At 58.8% G+C, this 1,911-nt stretch overlaps 1 protein-coding gene across 11 annotated transcripts in view; it reads right to left on the bottom strand.

Moving 5' to 3' along the window:
• SLC16A9 (solute carrier family 16 member 9) overlaps nt 1–516 on the bottom strand; it is an 18,721-nt gene extending 18,205 nt beyond the window's left edge. For 7 of the 11 annotated variants that reach the window (XM_014525848.2, XM_014525846.2, XM_014525845.2 and 4 more), the window contains exon 1: nt 134–440. The gene's annotated coding sequence lies outside the window, so the exon portion shown is untranslated. The other 4 variants (XM_025192211.1, XM_025192206.1, XM_025192207.1 and 1 more) reach the window with 2 other exon arrangements.
• Between the last annotated feature and the right edge of the window lie 1,395 nt (nt 517–1,911).

Below are 1,911 nucleotides of genomic sequence, written 5' to 3' on the forward strand. Positions count from 1 at the left end.
ATTAGCGAATCACCTTAACTTTCTTTAGTCCTTCTGTGGACAACCCCTTGTTAACTGACAACTTCATGCATACAACAGTGTAGCAGAATATACTTGGTGCGGATTATTAGTGAACTACCCACTCCCCACACACCCTGTAATTGAAAGATACCGAAGTTAAATAGCCGGGGAGGGAAGGGCGTTGTGCTAAACCAGTTGCATGCTGTGCCTCCCTCCCTAGTGTTCCGATCACACTGGGCGAGCAAAGGCGACGAGGAAGCCCACTCCAAATAAGCCTAGGTCTCTGCTCTTCTATTGTTCCGCTGGGGCAGTAGGGCTCCCTCCCGCTCCGGGGCTCGGACAACTACGCACAGCCCCGGGGCCCAGCCAGGCGGGAAGTGCGCGGCACCCCTGGAGGGACTCAGCCCAGCCTGGACAGCCCCAGCACCCACCCCAGCCCCGCTGTACCTGCGGGCGAGGGCGGGGGCGCCGCTTTATGAGCGGCCGGGGCGGGAGCAGCCGCGGCGCCCGGCTCCATCCCCGGCGCCCCGAAGGGGAAGAGTCGAGCCCTCCTCCGGTCCGGCCGGGCTCCCGCGGGCTCTGGGCTGCGCCCCCCGCGCTCAGCATCGCCGGTCAGGCCTGGCTCCCGGCCCCCCGCGGCTCCGCGCCTGGCAGCTGGCGGGAGGGGGGGGACTGCTTCAGCCTAACCCCCGAGCTGGAGCTGGGCCCGGGAGGCTTCTGCGGGCACGGTGACTGGGTGCAACCAGGAGCTGCTGATAATTGAGTCCTCCCCTCGCCCCATAGTCCGTCCTGTCATCGCTGCTGGCGGCCCTCTGCTCTGGGGAAGCCTGAAGGAAAAGCCCCTCGCGGCTGCTGCTGGCTGCCCGCCCCAGGGGAGGGGACGCGGGTGCCCGCGAGCAGGCTTTCAGCTCCTGGTTTCACCCACCCCCTGCACTTGACCCAAGTGGCCGCGCCAGTCCCTCAGCACTAGGCTGGCGCCCCCCGGAAGCGACCCGTGGAAAGCCAAGCCCTAGGCGGTGGTAGACAGTACCCTTAGCTTTCTAATTAGGTCAGTGTTTGTCCCCGCTCTCCACCATGTTTACCAGCCTTGTTTCTTCTGCTCCCCCTTCCATTCCTGGTGCCCAGCCTTGTCTACAGTTTTGTGCTTAGATGAGCAACTCCTCAAAGCAAGAGCTACCTGCCTCCAGTTCTTCATTCTGAATAGGCCAGGCCTGGGTCTGTGTAGATGGCCCAAAGATGTGATGCCACTGGGGTAGATGTACCTGAGGCCCCCTTTGCACCTTACACCTCAGGCTTGATTAACCCAGTCATCACACCTTAAATTGTTACCCAGTTGCTGTTCAATGGATTAATGACGTGATAAAACAAGCAAGCTACAAAATTATTATCATATTATTACTTGGACGAGTGCCCAGGTGCTGAAATAGCTTTAAATTAGGTTGTGGCACACTAGAACTCAGCACTTCAGAGCCACCTATGTATCTAAGCCTGGGGCAAGGCAGGTTTTGTAGCCCAGGCTGAACCCTCTTGTAACAATACAGCTGTTTTTGGTATCCCAACTTCCCAGTGTCAACACAAGCTCTAGTCAAATCACACCTCTAGACTGCATTGTAGTCATCCCCTTGAGACTGTTCCAGAAATGCCACTGTCGGTGCCCCTCTCCAGAGATCTGTCTCTACCAGCCTGAGAGGCTGCGGTTGAATCCCTCACGGCGGGGATCTCCCACCTTGTCTGCATGACAAAAGCCTGGCACCTGGGCAAGGGGGGAAAAGCCCGGCCCTGCGCATGGGCCCAGGTAGCCAGGGATGCTTTGTAGATTGGTCGGTTTGTAGCCAGTATTGGCAGCTTCGATTGGACCGGGCTGCTGAGGTCAGAGAGGTTATTTAAAGGCCCGGGCCAGGAAGAAGGCAG

The sequence above is a fragment of the Alligator sinensis genome, unplaced genomic scaffold, assembly GCF_000455745.1.
Source record: "Alligator sinensis unplaced genomic scaffold, ASM45574v1 scaffold384_1, whole genome shotgun sequence".
NCBI classification, from domain to species: Eukaryota; Metazoa; Chordata; order Crocodylia; family Alligatoridae; genus Alligator; species Alligator sinensis.